This window comes from Artibeus jamaicensis, unplaced genomic scaffold, assembly GCF_021234435.1.
Source record: "Artibeus jamaicensis isolate MK-2021 breed Jamaican fruit bat unplaced genomic scaffold, CSHL_Jam_final contig_452, whole genome shotgun sequence".
NCBI classification, from domain to species: domain Eukaryota; kingdom Metazoa; phylum Chordata; class Mammalia; order Chiroptera; family Phyllostomidae; genus Artibeus; species Artibeus jamaicensis.
Window position 1 is genome coordinate 18,758,550 of NW_026521837.1, and position 13,818 is coordinate 18,772,367.

Here is a 13,818-nt window from a genome sequence, read left to right on the forward strand (position 1 = left end):
TCAGAAAAATCTCGAAATAAACCTGGAGCCAAAATAAATTTGTCATTCACATAATTTAGACAGAAAGTTGAAGCTGATAAGCCTTAGTTTCCTTTCTGTTCCTTTATCTTGAAAAAGGTTCTTCATGCTCCATCTTGGCTAAGGCTGGAGAGTGAGATTAGCAGAATGACTGGGATGAGAAAAGGAAGAGGTACACAGAGCGATATTGTGTCTCCTGCACTGTGTCTGGTCCCTGCTGTAGATATGGCACCAAGGCTGGAGTGGGATGCTGTCAGAGACCAGATCGCATGAAAACCTTTTCTAGAACAGGTTCAGAGGTGCCTGGTTTTTAAAAGAGAGAGTATTTAGATTACTGTCATTTTTTAATGCATCTATGCTACTGCTTACACTATAGAATTCAACGTTTATGACATTTATGACTATAGCTCCAATTCCATCAACAAAATTATCTGCAATTAATCCCTCTAATCTACAGTTAGAATGAAGACATAATCACTCTGGGGCAGGTTGGTCTCTAGGGTAGGTCTGGCTGAAGCCCATAATAAGATAACAGTCTTTTCACTAAATCATCCAGATGAATGTGTAGTTGGTTAAATGCCATCATCTCCTTACAGATGTTATTTTCTTCATATAATCTTTGCTTCAATTATTATTTGACATTTTGATTCTAGTATATGAACATTTGGAAAATTAACTCATTGCTTTCACCAGAAAAATAATGCCTTGCATATAATTTATATTCTTAAATATTAGGAGTGAATTTAAATCAAAGATAAACTAAATACAGAAAAGCAAATTCATTTTATATGGTGAGTCATTTATACCAAACACCAACATTAAAAAGCAGTATACATTTCAAATTCGTAATCTTCTTTTGACATACATATTGATAAGGATGGTGAAGACCTCTGTCGGCTAATAAATTGATGTTCGTTTGAGAGACAAAAACAAAAGGAGACAATGCCTTCCGGCTGAACTAATGCCAAGAAGCCAGATTAAAATACAAAGAGGCATCAGTGTTTGATCAACCGGTGAAGTTGGTCATAGCAAACCCAAGAGTGCTATATACAGTGTCTTTTACGTGCAACTCCTTTACAACTGTTCAAGTGGGTTTTGTTTAGGGTGTTTGGGGAGACATTTGTTTTCTTTGCCTGGATTCTTCTAATGGCTGATTATTATCCAAAACACATAATCTAAAAAAATGATACAAAGGTCCCTAGCATTGACTCTGTCTCCCTCCCTCTCTCTCTAAACAAGCAATGAGGAAAATGTCCTCAGGGGAGGATTTCAAAGAAGGAAATACCTTTGCCAAATGTTGTAAGGACTCTACTAAATAGCACAGTGAAAGTACCTATCATAAAGGGGTGTGAGTGTATGCGTTTCAAGCACTGCAGGGTACTTTTGTATATTTCTTTCTTTTTTTCAATATGTACTGCAATTCCCTGAACAATGCTAACTGTGCTGATGACATTTATCTGAATTTCAAATGAGAAACATTTGTTTCTTTTTCACTGGTGAAATATAAACACTCAGAAGAAAAATTTCTCTTTCCATCATCAACTCCGCAGCCCACCCTTATTTGAACTCTTAAACTCTGCCATCTCTCCTATTATTGCAAATAAACTTTTCAAGCTTTTTTTCTAAGACCAGCTCTTTACTGGGACAATGTATCTCTCGTGTTCATTCAAGGTCTTTGTTCCCATAATTATACCTTCTCTCTCTTACTCTATGTAAGAGAGAGAAGGTATAATCAGTTTTTCCCTCTGCACTAGATCATTCCCATGAACAGAAAACATTATCTATTAGTACTTAAAAGTTGTTTTCACCACACATTTCTCTCAAGCTATCACTCCATTTATTATGGGTGGAATTGTGTCCTTCAAAAGAAGGTGTGTTAGAGTCCTAATCTCAGTAACTCAGAATGTGACCTGGTTTGGAAATCACGTCACTGAAGATAGACTCTGAGGATGAGATCATAGGGTGTGCCTCTGATCCGAGGTGACTATTGTCCTTACAAGAAAATGGACTTGTGGAGACAGAGATGCACAGGGAGAAGGGCCACGGGATAGAACTTGGAGTTGTGCAGCTCTAAGACAGGGAACGCCAAAGATTGATGGTAAGCACCAGAAATCAGGAACCTGCAAGGCAGGACCCCCCAAAAAGTTGCAGAGGAAGTGTGGCCCTGCCAACAACTTGACTTCAGATGTCTAGCCCCCACATCTGTGTAGGAGACAGTGCACATTTGTTGTTCGAAACCCCAAGTACATGGCACTTACATCCTAGTGAGGAAGACAGACAATAAAGACATTAAGAAATAAACATATAATATTATTTGTTTTTAAGAATTTAACAGCAACTGATAGAAAGAGGTTTTGGGCTTTGCAAGCATACATTATCACTAATATTTCACCCTAAGGTGACCTGTGATATCTTCATCTTATACTATGCCTTCCAACACTGTTAGCAGATGGGATTCTTCATATTCATCCTATGTATTGGGGAAAGGAGGTTTTAACTTTTATCCTACAGATTTAGAAATTGAGTTGAGAACCAAAAGGCCTTCTTATAATACCTAAGTTGGTAAATAATTAAATGCAATCTGGGATAAAAATTTTCACCATCAAATTAGTTTAATTTTTACTAAAATCATTCATCACTATCCCTATCTTATAATTCCATTGACATTTCAGATTATTATCATAATTATATTAAATGAGAAAAATAACTTCCTCCTGGCTAATAAGGTAATTTACAGATGAGGAATATGAACTCAAAGGTATTATGCAAATAAGTACAATAAATGAAGATTTCTTGTGCAGTTTAATACTCTGAAGACCAGCAGAAATTTAGCACAATGACCTGATAAAACAAAAAACTAAAAAGAACTGTTAAACATATCATAAATGGATTATCTAAAGTGCAAATGGGACTATGACCCTGTTAGTCTGTGATGTGATAGTTGACGGTAATCAGCCATCTATGTCCACATAAAACTTGACTTTCCATTTCCCCATTACCCTGTTTATTAGTAGTAAACAGTAGCTCAACAGTAACATAAAGCAGAAAATTAAAGATAGGAAATTTTGCTAACTGCAGATATCAGGGATACATTGTTATACTTCCTAAAGAGGTCTCCGTAGTGAAAGAACACTGTACATTTTATTCAAGCCATTTTCTGGAAACAGAATAACATGACAATAACATGTTAATCATATATGTATATATACAATAACAATAATTTTGTGAATGCTGTTTCATATTTCCATTAAGCTCTTTTTAAAGTGTCAATGTGCTGATTTTATGAAGAAAATCTATTCAAGAAATTTCAAAGACAAAGGTGATATTGAATTTAGCAACACAAAAGTTAATAAAAATGTATTTGCGTGCTATTTTACAAAATCTTACTTTAACCCTTAGTTTAATTCAAACTATCTTCTCTGTCCCCCAAAACTCTGCCTTCACAACCACTCCTTCCTTTCCCATCATTTCCTCCTTCCATCCTAGTCAAATGGAAAAGGTTATCTCAACACCAACCCAAGGCTAGTCCTGTACCTGAACTATACACCCTTTCTCTTTTTCCACCTCAGGCGTGCTCACCAGCTGTCCCCTCTCTCTCCTGCACTGCGCCCGCCCCCACCGCTTCTTCCCAACAACACTCACGCTCATCCACCCACTCCACATTCACCTAGAGCCACTACACTGTTCCATTCTCCTTTTCTCAGCCAAAGTTCACACCTTCTTTACAATGATCAACCTGCAGGCTCAACAGTTTCATGGTTGCCCTTTCTACTAGGTCTCTCTCCAGCATTTGGTTTCTGCTGACAGCTGTTTCCTTCTTGGAACAATCCTGCCTTTGTATTCTGTGAAACCACACACTCCTGCTTTTCCAGAGTTTTTTCTGTGTTCCTTTTCTATCACTCTGTTTTTGTGATTTTAGATGTTCGTCCTGTTAAATGTTGGTGGCTCTCCAAACCCTGTTCTAGGCTCCCTTTTCCTCATTTTACATGTATTCCCTGAAAGCTTATTCCCTTTGTTTCAATTACTACCTGTTACGGGCTGACTGTGTCTTCTCAGAAGTCATATTTAAAAAATCCTTACCTCTAGTACCTCAGAATGTGACTGTCTTTGGAGATAAAGTCTTTTTAAAAATATATTTTATTAATTATGCCATTACAGTTGTTCTATTTTCTACCTTCATTCCCCTCCACCCTGCAAACCCCCTCCCCCACCATTCCCTCCCCTTTAGTTTATGACCACATGTCTCAAGTTCTTTAGATTCTATATTTCCCATACTATTCTTACCCTCCCTCTATTTTCTACCTACCATCTATGCTACTTATTTTCTGTACATTCTCCCCTCTTCTCCTTCTTCCACTCCCCTGTTGCTAACCCTCCATGTGATCTTCATTTCTATGTTTCCACTCCTGATCTAGCTGTCCTTTTAGTTTGCTTTTGTGTTAGGTGTGGTTCTTAATAACTGAGTTTGCTGTCCTTTCACTGTTCATCTTTTTTATCCTCTTTTTCTTAGGTAAGTCCCTTTAACATTTCATATAATAAGGGCTTGGTGATGATGAACTCCTTGAACTTGATCTTATCTGAGAAGCACTTTATCTGTCCTTCCATTCTAAATGAAAGCTTTGCTGGATAGATCAGTCTTGGATGTAGGTCTTTGGATTTCATTCTTTCCAGCCCCTTCTCGCCTGTAAGGTCTCTTTTGAGAAATCCACTGATAGTCTGATGGGAACTCCTTTGTAGGTGACTGTCCCGGTGAAGGAGCTAGCAGTGAGATGGACCGCACAGGCCCCAGCGGCAGGAAGCTGCAGAGGAAAATGCCATTGTCCCTCTCTGACCCCACCCCCACATACAGCATCACAAACCAGTGACCTGGGTGGCCCCACCCTGGTGAACAACTAAGGCTCTGCTCCTCATACATAACAGGCATGAACAGATCAAGACATGGCTCAAGAACAACTCAGAGTCCCAGAGCCAATAAATCTAAGCGATGAAGAAATAGCCAAACTTTCAGATGCACAGTTCAAAACACTGGTGATCAGGATGCTCACAGAACTGGTTGATTTTAGCCACAAATTAGAGGAACATATGAAGGCTAAACTAATTGAAATGAATGGAAATACACAGGAAACCAATAGTAATGGAAAGGAAACTGGGACTCAAATCAAAGGAATGGACCAGAAGGAGGAAAAAAATGACCAAACAGAAAAGGATGAAGAAACAAGAATTCAAAAAATTGAGGAGAGGCTTAGGAACCTTCAGGACATCTTTAAACGTTCCAACATCCGAATTGTAGGGGTACCAGAAGTGGAAGAGGAACAGTCACCAGCGGAAAACTTATTTGAACAAATAATAAAGGAGAATTTCCCCAATCTGGCAAAGGAAATAGTCTTCCAGGAAATCCAGGAAGCTCAGAGAGTCCCAAAGAAGTTGGACCCAAGAAGGAACACACTAAGGCACATCATCAATACATTAGCCAAGATTCAAATGAAGGAGAGAATCCTAGAAGCAGCAGGAGATAAAGTCTTTAAAAAGGTACTAAAATTAAAATGAGTTTATGTGGGTTGGTCCAATCCAATATCACTGATGTCCTTATAAGAAGAGGAGATTGGGCCCTGGCTGGTGTAGCTCAGTGGTTTGAGCATGGACTGAGAACCAAAGGGTCACCAGTTCAATTCCCACTCAGGGCACATGCCTGGGTTGCAGGCCAGGTCCCTAGTGGAGGCCATGTGAGAGGCAACCACACAGTGATGTTTCTCTTCTTCTTTCTCCTTCCCTTCTCCTCGCTCTAAAAACAAATAAATAAAATATTTTTTTAAATCTTAAAAAAGAAGAGATTGGGGCACAGATAGACACAGATGAAAGACCACGTGAAGACACAGGGAGAAAATGGACAAGGAGAGGAGCCTCTCAAGAACTCATTCCTGTCAATACCTTGATCTCAGGTCTCTGGCCTCCAGATCTGTGAGAAATAAATGTCTGTTGTTTCAGGCATCAATCTGTGGAATTTTGTCACTCGCAGACTAATACACAAACTTTAATTAGGCTATGACCCCTAAACTCATGACTGGAGAGTCAGCTCTAACCACCAGATCATATCTCACTATCTGGCAGATCTCACCACATGAGTGTCTCCAAAATATTTCAAGAATTCAACATGGGCCTTACATCCAGTTGCCTGAGCCAAAAACATGGTCCCTGCTGTGGACCTTACTTGTGCCCTACATCAAATTCCCTCAGCCCATCTCCAACTTGTTTCACCTCAAGTAATTCTCTCAGGTTTTCTGCCTCAGAGTTTTCTCCAAAATTCTCTAAGAACTCGTTCAGCAGCTCTCAAAAGCAGAGGAGTAAAAATTCCTGAGGCAATCACAAACCAAAGACGGACAAGTCTGGGAATGAAGGCCCAGGCTCCAGTCTTCCAGAAGGACACTTCTGAGGAGCATTCAACATGATTCCTTCAGAGTGTTCCCCACAAAATTGTTCCCCAATTTTTCACAGCAATAAACAGCAATGCACACTGATTGGCTTTTCTCCTACCTTAAATGCTATCCTCATTTTCTGACTCACTGTCTCATTCCCTCATTCATATTTCCTGGGGCCACTTCTAAAACAAACCTCTTGAACACCAGTCCTTACTCAGATTTGCTTTTAGGGGGAACCCATACTTAAATGGTCAACGTCATTGTCTTTATCTTTTACCCATTTTATCTGGCAATCAAGTATGATTCTACTACAACTTTCAAATTAGTCAACTCTTTCCAAGCCCACTGCCTCTCTCCTGAATTCAGGCCACCATCAACTATTTCCTGGATAATCCTACAATCTTCTAACTGATCCCCTTGCCTGTGAATTGCCCCTCATCAAATTGCTCTCCACAGGAAGTGAGTGTGTGCTTTCTAAATAAGCTACCTGACCCCACTCGCTCGCTCATTAAAACCTTCTAGTATTCCTCATTGTTTTAGATATACTGTCCTTAACATGATTTGCAATGTCTTTCAGACATAGTTTTCCTTCCCAACCTCATCTTTTACTTCTCACTTGATAATCGAATCATAAACTATTTTCTTTTCTCTGATTAGTCACACAATCTCTCACCTCAGAGACTTTGCACAAATTAAAAAATGAAGTAAAAATTGTTAATAATGTTACTAAAGATTATAACAACAAAATAACTGGTAAATAAGTTCCCAAATCATATACAAATGGTTGAAGAAGAACAGAAGAAAGATTAATAAATAGAAACTCTATAAAAAACTAGGACAAAAATTCTATCTTCAAAAATTTTTGATATCATTATGAAGTACATGCCTACTCAGATTTTTTTAAAAACTCATTACTTAGAAAGCAATTTTTAAAGTTTATAATACAAGACATTTTCAAGTGGAAAAACTAAGTCAATTAGTGAAATTTTCTTTTTTCTTTTTTTAATTGTTGTTCAAGTATAATTGTATCCATTTCCTCCCCACCACTCTCCCCGACCCCAGCCATGCTTATCCCCCACCTTCAGTCCTACCCCTCTTTGGCTTTGTTTTGTTGATTAGGTTCCACTTATAGGTGAGATCATATGGTATTTGCTTTTACTGTCTGGCTTATTTCACTTAGCCTAATGCTTTCCAGACCTGTCCAAGTTGTTGCAAAGGGTAGGAGCTTCTTCTTTCTTTCTGCTGTGTAGTATTCCATTCTGTAAATGAACCACAGTTTTTTTATCCACTCATTTATTGATGGGCACTTAGGTTGTTTCCAACACTTGGCTATTGTAAATTGTGCTGCTATGAAGATTGGGGTGCATAGGTTCTTTTGGATTGGTGTTTCAGGGTTCTTAGGATATAACCCTAGCAATGGAATTGCTGGGTCAAATGGCTGGAGTTTTTCTAGTTTTCTGAGGAAATTCCATACTATTTTCCACAGTGGTTGCACCAGTTTGCAGTCCCACCAACAGTGCACTAGGATTCTTTTTTCTTCACATCCTCTCCAACACTTGTTCATTCATTTGTTTATGATGGTCATTCTGACTGGTATAAATTGGCATCTCATTGTAATTTTAATTAGCATCTCTCTGATGGTTAGTTAGGCTCAGCATCCTTTCATATGTCTCTGGGCCCTCTCTATATCTTCCCTGGAAAAGTGTCTGTTCAGGTCCTTTGCCCATTTTTTAAATGGATTGTTTGTCTTCCTGGAGTGAAGTCATGTGAGTTCTTCATATATTTTGGAGATCAAACCTTTATCCAAGGTATCATTTGCAAGTATATTTTCCCATATGGTTGGTTCCCTTTTCATTTCACTGATGTTCTCTTTAGCCATGTAGAAGCTTTTTATTTTGATGAAGTCCCATTTGTTTATTCTTTCCTTTATGTCCCTTGCTCTAGGGGGGCATAATAGTGAAAATATTGTTGCATGAAATATCTGAGATTTTCCTGCCTGTGTTCTCCCCTAGGATTTTTATGGTGTCACGACTTTTAAGTCTGACACCATAAGTCTTTTACCCATCTTGAGTTCATTTTTGTGTGTGGTGTAAGTTGGTGATCAAGTTTCAATATTTTGCATGTAGCTGTCAAGATCTCCCAACACCATTCATTGAAGAGGCTATTATTACTCCATTTTATGCTTCTGCAGCCTTCATCGGATATTAATTGGCCATAGACAATTGGGTTTATTTCTGGCCTCTCTGTTCCACTGATCTATGTGTCTGTTCTTATGCCAGTACCAGACTGTTTTGATTACATTGGTCTTGTAGTGTAATTTGATGTCAGGTATTGTGATCCCTCCTACTTTGTTCTTCATTCTCAAAATTGCTGACTAACCCCAAAAAACTTGACTAACTTCCATATAAATTTTTGAAATGTTTGTTCTATGCCTGTGAAATGTGCCATTGACATTTGAACAGGAATTGCACTGAATCTATAAATTGCTTTGGGTAGTTTGGACATTTTGATGATGTTAATTCTTCCAATCCATGAACACAATACATGATTCCATTTGTTTGTGTCTTCCTTAATTCCTTTCTTCAGTGTCGTATAGTTTTCTGGGTACAGGTCTTTTACCTCCTTGGTTAGGTTTATTCCTACATATTTTTTTGTTACTATATCAAATGAAATTTTTTTCCTGATTTCTGTTTCTGATGTTTCATTGTTGCTGTACAAAAATGTCTTTGATTTCTGCATATTGACTTTGTTTCCTGCTGTTTTGCCAAATTCACTTATTAGGTCAAGTAGTTTTTGGGTGACATCTATGGGATTTTCTATGTACACTATCATGTCATCTGCAAACAGTGACAGTTTTGCTTCCTCCTTCCCAATTTGGATGCCTTTAATTTCTTTTTCTTCTCTGATTGCTGTGGCTAGGACTTCCAATACTATGATGAATAGGAGTGGTGAATGTGGACATCCTTGTCATTTTCCTGATCTTAGTAGGAAAGATTTTAGTTTTCACCCATTGAGTATGATGTCAGTTGTAGGTTTCTCATATATAGCTTTTATTATTGAAGAATGCTCCCTCTACTCACACTTTGCTGAGTGTTTTTATTATAAATGGGTGCTGTACCTTAGCAAATGCTTTTTCTGCATCTATTGATATGATCATGTGATTTTTGTCTTTACTTTTGTTTATATGATGTACTACATTTTTTGATTTGCAAATATTGTACCACACTTGCATCCCTGGGATGAATCCCACTTGATTGTGATGTATGACCTTTTTAATGCATTGCTGTATGTGGTTTGCCAATATTTTGTTGAGGATTTTAGCATCTATGTTCATCAGCAATATTGACCTGTAGTTTTCTTTCTTTGTTGTTTCTTTATCTGGTTTGGGCATTTGGATGATACTGGCCTCATACAAAGAGTTTGGGAGTCTTCCATCATTTTGAATTTTTTGGAATAGTCTGTGAAGGATATGGGGTTAGCTCTTCTTCAAATGCTTTGTAGAATTCTCCTGTGAAATAGTATGGGCCAAGGCTTTTGTGTGCCAGTAGTTTTTTTTATTACTGCTTCAATTTTATCAGCTGTTATTAGTCTGTTCAGGCTTTCTGCTTCTTCTTCATTGAGTTTTGGAAGATTACATCTTTCTAGAAATTTATGCATTTTACCTAGGTTTTCACATTTCTTGGCATATAGTTCTTCATATATTTCTTAAAATTTCTTAAAATCCTTTGTATTTCTGTGGTATCTCTTACAATCTCTCCTCTTCCATTTCTGATTTTGTTTTTGGGTCCTCTCTCTTTTTTTCTTGATGAGTCTCCTTAAAGGTTTCTAGGTTTGTCTTTTCAAAGTACCAGCTCCTGGATTTACTGACCCTTTGGATTGTTCTTTTAGTCTCTATGTCATTTAATTCTGCTCTCACCTTAGTTATTTCCTTCCTTCTACTCACTCTGGGCTATCTTTGTCATTGTTCCTCAAGTTCTTGTACATGTAGGGCTAGGTTGTGTATTTGAAATGTTTCTATTTTTTTAGGTAGGCCTGTATTGCTATGAACTTCCCTTTCAGGGCTGCCTACCCTGTGTCCCATAAGTTTTGGATTGCTGTGAGTTTATTTTCATTTGTTTCTAAAAACTTGTTGATTTCTTCCTTGATCTCATTATTAACCCATTCATTGTTTAATAGCATACTATTCAATCTCCACAAATTTGACTGTTTTTGAGTTTTTCTTTGAGGTTGGTGTCTAGTTTTAGGCCCTTGTGGTCTGAGAAGATACTTGATATAATTTCAGTTTTCTTGAATTTATTGAGGCTTGTTTTGTGTCATATCATGTGGTCTATCTTTGAAAATGTTTCATGTTCATTTGAAAGAATGTGTATTTTGCTTCTTTGGAATTACAGGATATGTATATATCCAGTCAAATACTAATAGTCAAATATTAATTGACTATAAAGGTGTCAGTTTTCTCTTCCATTGATCTATGTGTCTGTTTTTATGCCAGTAGCATGTTGTTTGATGACTATGGTCTAGTAGTATAGTATAGTTTGATATTGAGTAGCATGGTTCCTCCAACTTTGTTCTTCTTTTTCAAGATTGCTGTAGGCCTTTTGTGGTTCAATACAAATTTTTGAAATATTTGTTCTAGTTCTGTGAAATATGTAATTGGAATATTGATAAGAATTGCATCAAATTTATACATTTCTTTGGGTAGTATGGACATTTTAATGATGTTAACTCTTTCTATCCATGAACACGGTATGTGCTTCCACTTATTTGTATCTTCTTCAGTGTCTTATAGTTTTCTGGATACAGGTCTTTTACACCCTTGATTATGTTTATTTCTAGGCATTTTATTCTTTTTGTAGTAATTGTGGATGGGATTGTTTTCTTAATTTCTCTTTCGGTTAGTCTGTTATTGGCACATAAAAATGCAACTGATTTGTGAATATTAATTTTGCACCTTGCTACTTTGCTGAACTCATTTATCACTCCTAGTAGTTTCTTGATAGAAACTTTTGGATTCTGTATGTACAGTGCCATGCCATCTGCAAATAAAGACAGTTCAAAAGAACATAAGCACCTCCATGTTCATTCCAGCATTATTTACAATTGCCAAGATATAGAAGCAGCCCAAGTGTCCATCAGTAGATGAGTGGATAAAACAACTACGGAACATTTACACCATGGAGTACTACTTGGTCATAAAAAAGGAGAGTTTTACCCTTTGCTGCAGTATAGATGGACCTGGAGAATATTATGCTAAGTGAAATAAGCCAGTCAGAGAAAGACAAATACCATATAACTTCACTAATATGTAGAATCTAAAACAAACTAAACCAAAAAGCAAAACAAAGACAGACTCATAGACAGCAGGATAATAGCTAAGGTTGTGGGGATTGTGCAAAAAGGAAAAGAACTCATGGACATGGACAACAGCATCATGATTGCAGGGAGAAAGGGGTATAAGGGGGCTAAATGGTAATTTAAAAATACCATAAAATTACTAAATTAAAGAAATTAAAAGACCACTCTGCAATAACAAAAAAACACTGTGTTTAAGACTTCACAATACCCTTGGTCCTCAATTTAGCAGGCAATAACTTTCACCATAAGTAAGCTCTGTATGGATTCTAAGGGGCAGCTGATGAAATCATACAAATATCAAAAATACAATTTAGGCATTTATTCACCAAATGTTTTTGGAGTGCTTGTTACGCACCTGCCAGGTAGTCCTCTATGTGCTAAAGGATCATCGGTGGACAGACTAACATCTTTGCCTTCTTAGAGCTCATATTTAGTAGGAATAGAATGAAATAACACTATAGTGCATTTTAAAATCACTTATACAATAAGTCACTCATCGTCTAATTATTAAATATAATCTTCCCCCAAAATTAATTTAAATACTTGAAAATATGTATACATAATGAGAAGTAGAAAAAACTAGGATCAAAGCTGTTATGCATTATACACAAGATATATATGTATGATATAACTATACATATATGATTTCCAAATTCATAAATATAAATTAATTGAGGAATATGTAGACATAGATATAGCTTCCAGATAGATAGATACAAAGTTATAACTAAATAGAGATTTAGGAAAATAAGATATATAGATACACATTAACAGTCATCAGTGTTATCTTTGAAGTGAGATCACTAATAATATTTCTTTTCTTTTTTATGTTTTTTGTACTTTCTAAAATGTTATAATGAATATCCTTTCAAGACTAGCAAAGGATACTGTATTTTTAAGTGTAAAAAAAAGACTAAGATGAGGCTTTGTTCATAATCGCCGGCAGTTGGAGACATCCAAGAGGTCCTTCCAAAGGTGAGTGGGTAAGCAAACTGACAATGAAATATTATTTAGTGGTTTAAAAGAAATGGGCTGCCAAGCCACAAAAGACATGGAAGAAACTTAATACATATGGATAAATAAAGAAGCCAACCTGAAAAGGCTACATACTATTTGACTCCAACTATATGACATTCTGCTAGGGATAAAACTATGGCAACAGTAATAAGGTCGGTAGTTGTCAGGGGTTCGAGTAGAGGAAAGGATAAATAGGCAGAGCAAGGAGGATTTTTAGTGCAATCACATTATTCTGGATGATACCAGATTGGCGAGTACATGTCATTATATGCTCGTCAAAATCCATAGATTGTGCAACACAAAGAGTGAACCCTAATGTAAACTCTGGACTTTATTTTATAATAATATATTAATGTTGGCTCATCAGCTGCACCACACACTAAGGCAAGATGTTAATAACAGGGAAAAGAGAGGGAGTTTATGGAAATTTTCTGTACTTTCCACTCATTTTTATGTAAACCTCAAATTGCTCTAAAACAAATTTATTAATTTTTTTAAGAAAGGGGCTTAGATTAACTCTGTCTTTTTGAACTTCTGGTGGTATAGAATTCAAACCACTAAATGAAACAGTGGTTCCCAGATCCTGGAACTTCAGAGTCCAGTAAAATTTCCCAAAAAGTCAGAGAGACAAATTGTCTTTCACTTTTCCTTTGTGGAGTAAATGTATGTGTATGTACATGTAAATACACATATATACCCACTCATTCTCTCCACAGTGTTCTCTAAAAAAGGAACAGCATTTTATCACTAAAAACATTTTTAAAAATCTTAAAAATTCCAGTAAAGGCAATAAACTTGGCCTTGTAACAAACCTACTCCATTTGGTGGCTTTTCTCATCTCATTGTGTCCTACCTCATGGGGTGGGAATCACTGATGTGTGGCCCAGCGCTTTACCCAGCTGCAATCCCGGAATGGAGGAGGATGCATTACAAAAGTCAAGACTCTCCAGCCTTATCTTCCAGGCATGGCAGAGTCAACCTCCCGAAGTCAGCCTTTCTTGAGCAGTTAGCT